The sequence below is a fragment of the Amaranthus tricolor genome, chromosome 4 (genome assembly GCF_026212465.1).
Source record: "Amaranthus tricolor cultivar Red isolate AtriRed21 chromosome 4, ASM2621246v1, whole genome shotgun sequence".
NCBI classification, from domain to species: Eukaryota; Viridiplantae; Streptophyta; class Magnoliopsida; order Caryophyllales; family Amaranthaceae; genus Amaranthus; species Amaranthus tricolor.
This window is the reverse complement of record NC_080050.1, coordinates 33,206,623-33,218,629: the sequence shown is the minus strand read 5'-3', so window position 1 is coordinate 33,218,629 and position 12,007 is coordinate 33,206,623. Positions and strand designations below refer to the sequence as shown.

The 12,007-nt window shown below is 48.3% G+C and overlaps 16 non-coding genes across 16 annotated transcripts; all 16 read right to left on the bottom strand.

Annotated features, from left to right (window-relative positions):
- Positions 1-516: 516 nt before the first annotated feature.
- Positions 517-635, bottom strand: LOC130812315 (5S ribosomal RNA). Its single transcript, XR_009041909.1, has one exon. It is a non-coding gene; the product is annotated as a 5S ribosomal RNA (ribosomal RNA).
- A 561-nt stretch (positions 636-1,196) lies between these two features.
- Positions 1,197-1,315, bottom strand: LOC130812314 (5S ribosomal RNA). Its single transcript, XR_009041908.1, has one exon. It is a non-coding gene; the product is annotated as a 5S ribosomal RNA (ribosomal RNA).
- A 561-nt stretch (positions 1,316-1,876) lies between these two features.
- LOC130812313 (5S ribosomal RNA) lies at positions 1,877-1,995 on the bottom strand. The gene has a single exon (XR_009041907.1). It is a non-coding gene; the product is annotated as a 5S ribosomal RNA (ribosomal RNA).
- A 561-nt stretch (positions 1,996-2,556) lies between these two features.
- Positions 2,557-2,675, bottom strand: LOC130812312 (5S ribosomal RNA). Its single transcript, XR_009041906.1, has one exon. It is a non-coding gene; the product is annotated as a 5S ribosomal RNA (ribosomal RNA).
- A 561-nt stretch (positions 2,676-3,236) lies between these two features.
- LOC130812311 (5S ribosomal RNA) lies at positions 3,237-3,355 on the bottom strand. The gene has a single exon (XR_009041905.1). It is a non-coding gene; the product is annotated as a 5S ribosomal RNA (ribosomal RNA).
- Positions 3,356-3,916: 561 nt separating this feature from the next.
- LOC130812310 (5S ribosomal RNA) lies at positions 3,917-4,035 on the bottom strand. Its single transcript, XR_009041904.1, has one exon. It is a non-coding gene; the product is annotated as a 5S ribosomal RNA (ribosomal RNA).
- A 1,585-nt stretch (positions 4,036-5,620) lies between these two features.
- On the bottom strand, positions 5,621-5,739 carry LOC130812308 (5S ribosomal RNA). Its single transcript, XR_009041903.1, has one exon. It is a non-coding gene; the product is annotated as a 5S ribosomal RNA (ribosomal RNA).
- Positions 5,740-6,280: 541 nt separating this feature from the next.
- LOC130812307 (5S ribosomal RNA) lies at positions 6,281-6,399 on the bottom strand. The gene has a single exon (XR_009041902.1). It is a non-coding gene; the product is annotated as a 5S ribosomal RNA (ribosomal RNA).
- Positions 6,400-6,956: 557 nt separating this feature from the next.
- On the bottom strand, positions 6,957-7,075 carry LOC130812305 (5S ribosomal RNA). Its single transcript, XR_009041900.1, has one exon. It is a non-coding gene; the product is annotated as a 5S ribosomal RNA (ribosomal RNA).
- Positions 7,076-7,616: 541 nt separating this feature from the next.
- LOC130812304 (5S ribosomal RNA) lies at positions 7,617-7,735 on the bottom strand. The gene has a single exon (XR_009041899.1). It is a non-coding gene; the product is annotated as a 5S ribosomal RNA (ribosomal RNA).
- Positions 7,736-8,292: 557 nt separating this feature from the next.
- LOC130812303 (5S ribosomal RNA) lies at positions 8,293-8,411 on the bottom strand. Its single transcript, XR_009041898.1, has one exon. It is a non-coding gene; the product is annotated as a 5S ribosomal RNA (ribosomal RNA).
- A 555-nt stretch (positions 8,412-8,966) lies between these two features.
- Positions 8,967-9,085, bottom strand: LOC130812302 (5S ribosomal RNA). Its single transcript, XR_009041897.1, has one exon. It is a non-coding gene; the product is annotated as a 5S ribosomal RNA (ribosomal RNA).
- Positions 9,086-9,641: 556 nt separating this feature from the next.
- On the bottom strand, positions 9,642-9,760 carry LOC130812301 (5S ribosomal RNA). The gene has a single exon (XR_009041896.1). It is a non-coding gene; the product is annotated as a 5S ribosomal RNA (ribosomal RNA).
- A 559-nt stretch (positions 9,761-10,319) lies between these two features.
- LOC130812299 (5S ribosomal RNA) lies at positions 10,320-10,438 on the bottom strand. The gene has a single exon (XR_009041894.1). It is a non-coding gene; the product is annotated as a 5S ribosomal RNA (ribosomal RNA).
- Positions 10,439-10,979: 541 nt separating this feature from the next.
- LOC130812298 (5S ribosomal RNA) lies at positions 10,980-11,098 on the bottom strand. The gene has a single exon (XR_009041893.1). It is a non-coding gene; the product is annotated as a 5S ribosomal RNA (ribosomal RNA).
- A 558-nt stretch (positions 11,099-11,656) lies between these two features.
- Positions 11,657-11,775, bottom strand: LOC130812297 (5S ribosomal RNA). The gene has a single exon (XR_009041892.1). It is a non-coding gene; the product is annotated as a 5S ribosomal RNA (ribosomal RNA).
- Positions 11,776-12,007: the final 232 nt, after the last annotated feature.

The window sequence follows — 12,007 nt, the reverse complement described above, 5'->3', positions numbered from 1 at the left end:
AAGTAAAAAACCAGAGCATTCCGAAGCTCGTAAATTCGCAACCGAGACCCCTTATTTCGAGCCTTCTTCTTCCCAAATACTGTTTTTCACCCTCCCGGTATTGTCCGATTCACAAAAGAGTCCGCCGGCTGTAAAAGCCAGGTGAACTCGCAACAAAAAAACGACGAAATATTTAAGAAATCCGCGCAACACTTGGAAATCAAGAGGCCATCCACGCCGGGCACGCTTCCGCGGGGAGTTCCGACGGGATCCGGTGCAATTTCCGCTTACGCGAACGCACCGATGCACGCCTCTTTCGAACAATTCGTTCGCATGCGCATCGACCCGCCTCAACGGGTCCTACCTTTCGAGTGCCCGTGAATTCGAGGCCGGGGCCCGGTTGCGAGTTATATTTTTATAAATAAAATTACTTCCAAGGATTATATTACCATAATCACTGAAATGGCTCTTGCTCAAGTGCAGCGGAAACAAAAAAAAAAAAAAAAAAATTAAAAAAAAAAAAAAAGAACGGAAAAAGGGGTGCAACACGAGGACTTCCCAGGAGGTCACCCATCCTAGTACTACTCTCGCCCAAGCACGCTTAACTGCGGAGTTCTGATGGGATCCGGTGCATTAGTGCTGGTATGATCGCACCCGTTCAATCACCGTAACAATTTGATTACATGCGCGTTGCCGCCCAAAAGTAAAAAACCAGAGCATTCCGAAGCTCGTAAATTCGCAACCGAGACCCCTTATTTCGAGCCTTCTTCTTCCCAAATACTGTTTTTCACCCTCCCGGTATTGTCCGATTCACAAAAGAGTCCGCCGGCTGTAAAAGCCAGGTGAACTCGCAACAAAAAAACGACGAAATATTTAAGAAATCCGCGCAACACTTGGAAATCAAGAGGCCATCCACGCCGGGCACGCTTCCGCGGGGAGTTCCGACGGGATCCGGTGCAATTTCCGCTTACGCGAACGCACCGATGCACGCCTCTTTCGAACAATTCGTTCGCATGCGCATCGACCCGCCTCAACGGGTCCTACCTTTCGAGTGCCCGTGAATTCGAGGCCGGGGCCCGGTTGCGAGTTATATTTTTATAAATAAAATTACTTCCAAGGATTATATTACCATAATCACTGAAATGGCTCTTGCTCAAGTGCAGCGGAAACAAAAAAAAAAAAAAAAAAATTAAAAAAAAAAAAAAAGAACGGAAAAAGGGGTGCAACACGAGGACTTCCCAGGAGGTCACCCATCCTAGTACTACTCTCGCCCAAGCACGCTTAACTGCGGAGTTCTGATGGGATCCGGTGCATTAGTGCTGGTATGATCGCACCCGTTCAATCACCGTAACAATTTGATTACATGCGCGTTGCCGCCCAAAAGTAAAAAACCAGAGCATTCCGAAGCTCGTAAATTCGCAACCGAGACCCCTTATTTCGAGCCTTCTTCTTCCCAAATACTGTTTTTCACCCTCCCGGTATTGTCCGATTCACAAAAGAGTCCGCCGGCTGTAAAAGCCAGGTGAACTCGCAACAAAAAAACGACGAAATATTTAAGAAATCCGCGCAACACTTGGAAATCAAGAGGCCATCCACGCCGGGCACGCTTCCGCGGGGAGTTCCGACGGGATCCGGTGCAATTTCCGCTTACGCGAACGCACCGATGCACGCCTCTTTCGAACAATTCGTTCGCATGCGCATCGACCCGCCTCAACGGGTCCTACCTTTCGAGTGCCCGTGAATTCGAGGCCGGGGCCCGGTTGCGAGTTATATTTTTATAAATAAAATTACTTCCAAGGATTATATTACCATAATCACTGAAATGGCTCTTGCTCAAGTGCAGCGGAAACAAAAAAAAAAAAAAAAAAAATTAAAAAAAAAAAAAAGAACGGAAAAAGGGGTGCAACACGAGGACTTCCCAGGAGGTCACCCATCCTAGTACTACTCTCGCCCAAGCACGCTTAACTGCGGAGTTCTGATGGGATCCGGTGCATTAGTGCTGGTATGATCGCACCCGTTCAATCACCGTAACAATTTGATTACATGCGCGTTGCCGCCCAAAAGTAAAAAACCAGAGCATTCCGAAGCTCGTAAATTCGCAACCGAGACCCCTTATTTCGAGCCTTCTTCTTCCCAAATACTGTTTTTCACCCTCCCGGTATTGTCCGATTCACAAAAGAGTCCGCCGGCTGTAAAAGCCAGGTGAACTCGCAACAAAAAAACGACGAAATATTTAAGAAATCCGCGCAACACTTGGAAATCAAGAGGCCATCCACGCCGGGCACGCTTCCGCGGGGAGTTCCGACGGGATCCGGTGCAATTTCCGCTTACGCGAACGCACCGATGCACGCCTCTTTCGAACAATTCGTTCGCATGCGCATCGACCCGCCTCAACGGGTCCTACCTTTCGAGTGCCCGTGAATTCGAGGCCGGGGCCCGGTTGCGAGTTATATTTTTATAAATAAAATTACTTCCAAGGATTATATTACCATAATCACTGAAATGGCTCTTGCTCAAGTGCAGCGGAAACAAAAAAAAAAAAAAAAAAATTAAAAAAAAAAAAAAAGAACGGAAAAAGGGGTGCAACACGAGGACTTCCCAGGAGGTCACCCATCCTAGTACTACTCTCGCCCAAGCACGCTTAACTGCGGAGTTCTGATGGGATCCGGTGCATTAGTGCTGGTATGATCGCACCCGTTCAATCACCGTAACAATTTGATTACATGCGCGTTGCCGCCCAAAAGTAAAAAACCAGAGCATTCCGAAGCTCGTAAATTCGCAACCGAGACCCCTTATTTCGAGCCTTCTTCTTCCCAAATACTGTTTTTCACCCTCCCGGTATTGTCCGATTCACAAAAGAGTCCGCCGGCTGTAAAAGCCAGGTGAACTCGCAACAAAAAAACGACGAAATATTTAAGAAATCCGCGCAACACTTGGAAATCAAGAGGCCATCCACGCCGGGCACGCTTCCGCGGGGAGTTCCGACGGGATCCGGTGCAATTTCCGCTTACGCGAACGCACCGATGCACGCCTCTTTCGAACAATTCGTTCGCATGCGCATCGACCCGCCTCAACGGGTCCTACCTTTCGAGTGCCCGTGAATTCGAGGCCGGGGCCCGGTTGCGAGTTATATTTTTATAAATAAAATTACTTCCAAGGATTATATTACCATAATCACTGAAATGGCTCTTGCTCAAGTGCAGCGGAAACAAAAAAAAAAAAAAAAAAATTAAAAAAAAAAAAAAAGAACGGAAAAAGGGGTGCAACACGAGGACTTCCCAGGAGGTCACCCATCCTAGTACTACTCTCGCCCAAGCACGCTTAACTGCGGAGTTCTGATGGGATCCGGTGCATTAGTGCTGGTATGATCGCACCCGTTCAATCACCGTAACAATTTGATTACATGCGCGTTGCCGCCCAAAAGTAAAAAACCAGAGCATTCCGAAGCTCGTAAATTCGCAACCGAGACCCCTTATTTCGAGCCTTCTTCTTCCCAAATACTGTTTTTCACCCTCCCGGTATTGTCCGATTCACAAAAGAGTCCGCCGGCTGTAAAAGCCAGGTGAACTCGCAACAAAAAAACGACGAAATATTTAAGAAATCCGCGCAACACTTGGAAATCAAGAGGCCATCCACGCCGGGCACGCTTCCGCGGGGAGTTCCGACGGGATCCGGTGCAATTTCCGCTTACGCGAACGCACCGATGCACGCCTCTTTCGAACAATTCGTTCGCATGCGCATCGACCCGCCTCAACGGGTCCTACCTTTCGAGTGCCCGTGAATTCGAGGCCGGGGCCCGGTTGCGAGTTATATTTTTATAAATAAAATTACTTCCAAGGATTATATTACCATAATCACTGAAATGGCTCTTGCTCAAGTGCAGCGGAAACAAAAAAAAAAAAAAAAAAATTAAAAAAAAAAAAAAAGAACGGAAAAAGGGGTGCAACACGAGGACTTCCCAGGAGGTCACCCATCCTAGTACTACTCTCGCCCAAGCACGCTTAACTGCGGAGTTCTGATGGGATCCGGTGCATTAGTGCTGGTATGATCGCACCCGTTCAATCACCGTAACAATTTGATTACATGCGCGTTGCCGCCCAAAAGTAAAAAACCAGAGCATTCCGAAGCTCGTAAATTCGCAACCGAGACCCCTTATTTCGAGCCTTCTTCTTCCCAAATACTGTTTTTCACCCTCCCGGTATTGTCCGATTCACAAAAGAGTCCGCCGGCTGTAAAAGCCAGGTGAACTCGCAACAAAAAAACGACGAAATATTTAAGAAATCCGCGCAACACTTGGAAATCAAGAGGCCATCCACGCCGGGCACGCTTCCGCGGGGAGTTCCGACGGGATCCGGTGCAATTTCCGCTTACGCGAACGCACCGATGCACGCCTCTTTCGAACAATTCGTTCGCATGCGCATCGACCCGCCTCAACGGGTCCTACCTTTCGAGTGCCCGTGAATTCGAGGCCGGGGCCCGGTTGCGAGTTATAATTTTATAAATAAAATTACTTCCAAGGATTATATTACCATAATCACTGATGGGATCCGGTGCATTAGTGCTGGTATGATCGCACCCGTTCAATCACCGTAACAATTTGATTACATGCGCGTTGCCGCCCAAAAGTAAAAAACCAGAGCATTCCGAAGCTCGTAAATTCGCAACCGAGACCCCTTATTTCGAGCCTTCTTCTTCCCAAATACTGTTTTTCACCCTCCCGGTATTGTCCGATTCACAAAAGAGTCCGCCGGCTGTAAAAGCCAGGTGAACTCGCAACAAAAAAACGACGAAATATTTAAGAAATCCGCGCAACACTTGGAAATCAAGAGGCCATCCACGCCGGGCACGCTTCCGCGGGGAGTTCCGACGGGATCCGGTGCAATTTCCGCTTACGCGAACGCACCGATGCACGCCTCTTTCGAACAATTCGTTCGCATGCGCATCGACCCGCCTCAACGGGTCCTACCTTTCGAGTGCCCGTGAATTCGAGGCCGGGGCCCGGTTGCGAGTTATAATTTTATAAATAAAATTACTTCCAAGGATTATATTACCATAATCACTGATGGGATCCGGTGCATTAGTGCTGGTATGATCGCACCCGTTCAATCACCGTAACAATTTGATTACATGCGCGTTGCCGCCCAAAAGTAAAAAACCAGAGCATTCCGAAGCTCGTAAATTCGCAACCGAGACCCCTTATTTCGAGCCTTCTTCTTCCCAAATACTGTTTTTCACCCTCCCGGTATTGTCCGATTCACAAAAGAGTCCGCCGGCTGTAAAAGCCAGGTGAACTCGCAACAAAAAAACGACGAAATATTTAAGAAATCCGCGCAACACTTGGAAATCAAGAGGCCATCCACGCCGGGCACGCTTCCGCGGGGAGTTCCGACGGGATCCGGTGCAATTTCCGCTTACGCGAACGCACCGATGCACGCCTCTTTCGAACAATTCGTTCGCATGCGCATCGACCCGCCTCAACGGGTCCTACCTTTCGAGTGCCCGTGAATTCGAGGCCGGGGCCCGGTTGCGAGTTATAATTTTATAAATAAAATTACTTCCAAGGATTATATTACCATAATCACTGAAATGGCTCTTGCTCAAGTGCAGCGGAAACAAAAAAAAAAAAAAAAGAACGGAAAAAGGGGTGCAACACGAGGACTTCCCAGGAGGTCACCCATCCTAGTACTACTCTCGCCCAAGCACGCTTAACTGCGGAGTTCTGATGGGATCCGGTGCATTAGTGCTGGTATGATCGCACCCGTTCAATCACCGTAACAATTTGATTACATGCGCGTTGCCGCCCAAAAGTAAAAAACCAGAGCATTCCGAAGCTCGTAAATTCGCAACCGAGACCCCTTATTTCGAGCCTTCTTCTTCCCAAATACTGTTTTTCACCCTCCCGGTATTGTCCGATTCACAAAAGAGTCCGCCGGCTGTAAAAGCCAGGTGAACTCGCAACAAAAAAACGACGAAATATTTAAGAAATCCGCGCAACACTTGGAAATCAAGAGGCCATCCACGCCGGGCACGCTTCCGCGGGGAGTTCCGACGGGATCCGGTGCAATTTCCGCTTACGCGAACGCACCGATGCACGCCTCTTTCGAACAATTCGTTCGCATGCGCATCGACCCGCCTCAACGGGTCCTACCTTTCGAGTGCCCGTGAATTCGAGGCCGGGGCCCGGTTGCGAGTTATAATTTTATAAATAAAATTACTTCCAAGGATTATATTACCATAATCACTGAAATGGCTCTTGCTCAAGTGCAGCGGAAACAAAAAAAAAAAAAAAAGAACGGAAAAAGGGGTGCAACACGAGGACTTCCCAGGAGGTCACCCATCCTAGTACTACTCTCGCCCAAGCACGCTTAACTGCGGAGTTCTGATGGGATCCGGTGCATTAGTGCTGGTATGATCGCACCCGTTCAATCACCGTAACAATTTGATTACATGCGCGTTGCCGCCCAAAAGTAAAAAACCAGAGCATTCCGAAGCTCGTAAATTCGCAACCGAGACCCCTTATTTCGAGCCTTCTTCTTCCCAAATACTGTTTTTCACCCTCCCGGTATTGTCCGATTCACAAAAGAGTCCGCCGGCTGTAAAAGCCAGGTGAACTCGCAACAAAAAAACGACGAAATATTTAAGAAATCCGCGCAACACTTGGAAATCAAGAGGCCATCCACGCCGGGCACGCTTCCGCGGGGAGTTCCGACGGGATCCGGTGCAATTTCCGCTTACGCGAACGCACCGATGCACGCCTCTTTCGAACAATTCGTTCGCATGCGCATCGACCCGCCTCAACGGGTCCTACCTTTCGAGTGCCCGTGAATTCGAGGCCGGGGCCCGGTTGCGAGTTATAATTTTATAAATAAAATTACTTCCAAGGATTATATTACCATAATCACTGAAATGGCTCTTGCTCAAGTGCAGCGGAAACAAAAAAAAAAAAAAATTAAAAAAAAAAAAAAAGAACGGAAAAAGGGGTGCAACACGAGGACTTCCCAGGAGGTCACCCATCCTAGTACTACTCTCGCCCAAGCACGCTTAACTGCGGAGTTCTGATGGGATCCGGTGCATTAGTGCTGGTATGATCGCACCCGTTCAATCACCGTAACAATTTGATTACATGCGCGTTGCCGCCCAAAAGTAAAAAACCAGAGCATTCCGAAGCTCGTAAATTCGCAACCGAGACCCCTTATTTCGAGCCTTCTTCTTCCCAAATACTGTTTTTCACCCTCCCGGTATTGTCCGATTCACAAAAGAGTCCGCCGGCTGTAAAAGCCAGGTGAACTCGCAACAAAAAAACGACGAAATATTTAAGAAATCCGCGCAACACTTGGAAATCAAGAGGCCATCCACGCCGGGCACGCTTCCGCGGGGAGTTCCGACGGGATCCGGTGCAATTTCCGCTTACGCGAACGCACCGATGCACGCCTCTTTCGAACAATTCGTTCGCATGCGCATCGACCCGCCTCAACGGGTCCTACCTTTCGAGTGCCCGTGAATTCGAGGCCGGGGCCCGGTTGCGAGTTATAATTTTATAAATAAAATTACTTCCAAGGATTATATTACCATAATCACTGAAATGGCTCTTGCTCAAGTGCAGCGGAAACAAAAAAAAAAAAAAAAGAACGGAAAAAGGGGTGCAACACGAGGACTTCCCAGGAGGTCACCCATCCTAGTACTACTCTCGCCCAAGCACGCTTAACTGCGGAGTTCTGATGGGATCCGGTGCATTAGTGCTGGTATGATCGCACCCGTTCAATCACCGTAACAATTTGATTACATGCGCGTTGCCGCCCAAAAGTAAAAAACCAGAGCATTCCGAAGCTCGTAAATTCGCAACCGAGACCCCTTATTTCGAGCCTTCTTCTTCCCAAATACTGTTTTTCACCCTCCCGGTATTGTCCGATTCACAAAAGAGTCCGCCGGCTGTAAAAGCCAGGTGAACTCGCAACAAAAAAACGACGAAATATTTAAGAAATCCGCGCAACACTTGGAAATCAAGAGGCCATCCACGCCGGGCACGCTTCCGCGGGGAGTTCCGACGGGATCCGGTGCAATTTCCGCTTACGCGAACGCACCGATGCACGCCTCTTTCGAACAATTCGTTCGCATGCGCATCGACCCGCCTCAACGGGTCCTACCTTTCGAGTGCCCGTGAATTCGAGGCCGGGGCCCGGTTGCGAGTTATAATTTTATAAATAAAATTACTTCCAAGGATTATATTACCATAATCACTGAAATGGCTCTTGCTCAAGTGCAGCGGAAACAAAAAAAAAAAAAAATTAAAAATAAAAAAAAAGAACGGAAAAAGGGGTGCAACACGAGGACTTCCCAGGAGGTCACCCATCCTAGTACTACTCTCGCCCAAGCACGCTTAACTGCGGAGTTCTGATGGGATCCGGTGCATTAGTGCTGGTATGATCGCACCCGTTCAATCACCGTAACAATTTGATTACATGCGCGTTGCCGCCCAAAAGTAAAAAACCAGAGCATTCCGAAGCTCGTAAATTCGCAACCGAGACCCCTTATTTCGAGCCTTCTTCTTCCCAAATACTGTTTTTCACCCTCCCGGTATTGTCCGATTCACAAAAGAGTCCGCCGGCTGTAAAAGCCAGGTGAACTCGCAACAAAAAAACGACGAAATATTTAAGAAATCCGCGCAACACTTGGAAATCAAGAGGCCATCCACGCCGGGCACGCTTCCGCGGGGAGTTCCGACGGGATCCGGTGCAATTTCCGCTTACGCGAACGCACCGATGCACGCCTCTTTCGAACAATTCGTTCGCATGCGCATCGACCCGCCTCAACGGGTCCTACCTTTCGAGTGCCCGTGAATTCGAGGCCGGGGCCCGGTTGCGAGTTATAATTTTATAAATAAAATTACTTCCAAGGATTATATTACCATAATCACTGAAATGGCTCTTGCTCAAGTGCAGCGGAAACAAAAAAAAAAAAATTAAAAAAAAAAAAAAAGAACGGAAAAAGGGGTGCAACACGAGGACTTCCCAGGAGGTCACCCATCCTAGTACTACTCTCGCCCAAGCACGCTTAACTGCGGAGTTCTGATGGGATCCGGTGCATTAGTGCTGGTATGATCGCACCCGTTCAATCACCGTAACAATTTGATTACATGCGCGTTGCCGCCCAAAAGTAAAAAACCAGAGCATTCCGAAGCTCGTAAATTCGCAACCGAGACCCCTTATTTCGAGCCTTCTTCTTCCCAAATACTGTTTTTCACCCTCCCGGTATTGTCCGATTCACAAAAGAGTCCGCCGGCTGTAAAAGCCAGGTGAACTCGCAACAAAAAAACGACGAAATATTTAAGAAATCCGCGCAACACTTGGAAATCAAGAGGCCATCCACGCCGGGCACGCTTCCGCGGGGAGTTCCGACGGGATCCGGTGCAATTTCCGCTTACGCGAACGCACCGATGCACGCCTCTTTCGAACAATTCGTTCGCATGCGCATCGACCCGCCTCAACGGGTCCTCCCTTTCGAGTGCCCGTGAATTCGAGGCCGGGGCCCGGTTGCGAGTTATAATTTTATAAATAAAATTACTTCCAAGGATTATATTACCATAATCACTGAAATGGCTCTTGCTCAAGTGCAGCGGAAACAAAAAAAAAAAAAAATTAAAAAAAAAAAAAAGAACGGAAAAAGGGGTGCAACACGAGGACTTCCCAGGAGGTCACCCATCCTAGTACTACTCTCGCCCAAGCACGCTTAACTGCGGAGTTCTGATGGGATCCGGTGCATTAGTGCTGGTATGATCGCACCCGTTCAATCACCGTAACAATTTGATTACATGCGCGTTGCCGCCCAAAAGTAAAAAACCAGAGCATTCCGAAGCTCGTAAATTCGCAACCGAGACCCCTTATTTCGAGCCTTCTTCTTCCCAAATACTGTTTTTCACCCTCCCGGTATTGTCCGATTCACAAAAGAGTCCGCCGGCTGTAAAAGCCAGGTGAACTCGCAACAAAAAAACGACGAAATATTTAAGAAATCCGCGCAACACTTGGAAATCAAGAGGCCATCCACGCCGGGCACGCTTCCGCGGGGAGTTCCGACGGGATCCGGTGCAATTTCCGCTTACGCGAACGCACCGATGCACGCCTCTTTCGAACAATTCGTTCGCATGCGCATCGACCCGCCTCAACGGGTCCTACCTTTCGAGTGCCCGTGAATTCGAGGCCGGGGCCCGGTTGCGAGTTATATTTTTATAAATAAAATTACTTCCAAGGATTATATTACCATAATCACTGAAATGGCTCTTGCTCAAGTGCAGCGGAAACAAAAAAAAAAAAAAAAAATTAAAAAAAAAAAAAAGAACGGAAAAAGGGGTGCAACACGAGGACTTCCCAGGAGGTCACCCATCCTAGTACTACTCTCGCCCAAGCACGCTTAACTGCGGAGTTCTGATGGGATCCGGTGCATTAGTGCTGGTATGATCGCACCCGTTCAATCACCGTAACAATTTGATTACATGCGCGTTGCCGCCCAAAAGTAAAAAACCAGAGCATTCCGAAGCTCGTAAATTCGCAACCGAGACCCCTTATTTCGAGCCTTCTTCTTCCCAAATACTGTTTTTCACCCTCCCGGTATTGTCCGATTCACAAAAGAGTCCGCCGGCTGTAAAAGCCAGGTGAACTCGCAACAAAAAAACGACGAAATATTTAAGAAATCCGCGCAACACTTGGAAATCAAGAGGCCATCCACGCCGGGCACGCTTCCGCGGGGAGTTCCGACGGGATCCGGTGCAATTTCCGCTTACGCGAACGCACCGATGCACGCCTCTTTCGAACAATTCGTTCGCATGCGCATCGACCCGCCTCAACGGGTCCTACCTTTCGAGTGCCCGTGAATTCGAGGCCGGGGCCCGGTTGCGAGTTATAATTTTATAAATAAAATTACTTCCAAGGATTATATTACCATAATCACTGAAATGGCTCTTGCTCAAGTGCAGCGGAAACAAAAAAAAAAAAAAAAGAACGGAAAAAGGGGTGCAACACGAGGACTTCCCAGGAGGTCACCCATCCTAGTACTACTCTCGCCCAAGCACGCTTAACTGCGGAGTTCTGATGGGATCCGGTGCATTAGTGCTGGTATGATCGCACCCGTTCAATCACCGTAACAATTTGATTACATGCGCGTTGCCGCCCAAAAGTAAAAAACCAGAGCATTCCGAAGCTCGTAAATTCGCAACCGAGACCCCTTATTTCGAGCCTTCTTCTTCCCAAATACTGTTTTTCACCCTCCCGGTATTGTCCGATTCACAAAAGAGTCCGCCGGCTGTAAAAGCCAGGTGAACTCGCAACAAAAAAACGACGAAATATTTAAGAAATCCGCGCAACACTTGGAAATCAAGAGGCCATCCACGCCGGGCACGCTTCCGCGGGGAGTTCCGACGGGATCCGGTGCAATTTCCGCTTACGCGAACGCACCGATGCACGCCTCTTTCGAACAATTCGTTCGCATGCGCATCGACCCGCCTCAACGGGTCCTACCTTTCGAGTGCCCGTGAATTCGAGGCCGGGGCCCGGTTGCGAGTTATAATTTTATAAATAAAATTACTTCCAAGGATTATATTACCATAATCACTGAAATGGCTCTTGCTCAAGTGCAGCGGAAACAAAAAAAAAAAAAAAAATTAAAAAAAAAAAAAAGAACGGAAAAAGGGGTGCAACACGAGGACTTCCCAGGAGGTCACCCATCCTAGTACTACTCTCGCCCAAGCACGCTTAACTGCGGAGTTCTGATGGGATCCGGTGCATTAGTGCTGGTATGATCGCACCCGTTCAATCACCGTAACAATTTGATTACATGCGCGTTGCCGCCCAAAAGTAAAAAACCAGAGCATTCCGATGCTCGTAAATTCGCAACCGAGACCCCTTATTTCGAGCCTTCTTCTTCCCAAATACTGTTTTTCACCCTCCCGGTATTGTCCGATTCACAAAAGAGTCCGCCGGCTGTAAAAGCCAGGTGAACTCGCAACAAAAAAACGACGAAATATTTAAGAAATCCGCGC